The sequence below is a fragment of the Augochlora pura genome, unplaced genomic scaffold, assembly GCF_028453695.1.
Source record: "Augochlora pura isolate Apur16 unplaced genomic scaffold, APUR_v2.2.1 APUR_unplaced_158, whole genome shotgun sequence".
Lineage (NCBI taxonomy): Eukaryota > Metazoa > Arthropoda > Insecta > Hymenoptera > Halictidae > Augochlora > Augochlora pura.
This window is the reverse complement of record NW_027581639.1, coordinates 8,812-9,527: the sequence shown is the minus strand read 5'-3', so window position 1 is coordinate 9,527 and position 716 is coordinate 8,812.

The following is a 716-nucleotide window of genomic DNA, read 5'->3' as shown; positions in this document are numbered from 1 at the left end:
AGAATTAATGAACTGCAATCTAAAGAATGTTATACAAAGCCGTAATGCGAACATATGTAGTTAGAGAATGGATAAATTGGGAGATACCACAAAACTATTTTTGTATGTATGTTGACTTAAATATTTTTTAAATGTTAAAAAAATTTTTTTTTGAAACATTACAAACATATTTGTAAAGTCATTTAAATAAACCACGTGATATAGAATTGGAAAAATAAAATGTGTTTTACGAAAAAAAAACTTAGCCTTCGACGGGATTTGAACCCGAGCCCAGCAGCACCGAAATCGTACGCTCTAACCGATTGAGTTGCAATGAGCGGAAACATTTCGGTATATATTCCGCCCGTTACAATTTTTTTGCACGCTTAATTTGCATTATCAGGGTAAAAAATTATTTGTTTCGATGCAATAACGTTTAAAATTACTTAGTCCACTCTCGCGGTAAGCTAGAAAAGTAGTGGCTTCATTCTGACTGCAAAAAACATCGACACATTGGGTTTTCATTTTTTTTGACAATGTTGCAGGTTGGCAAAAAATCTGAGAAAAATTGAGTACACGAGCCGTGATAGTACTTTATCAGGGAATGAATATAAAAGTTTTGAATATAATATAAAAGTGAGAAATCTTCAATTTTCCGATTTTTTGGAGGTTTTTCATTTCTGATAATCACAGCTTGCAACTGAAAAATCTGAAAAAGTTCTATAACATGCGGCTTA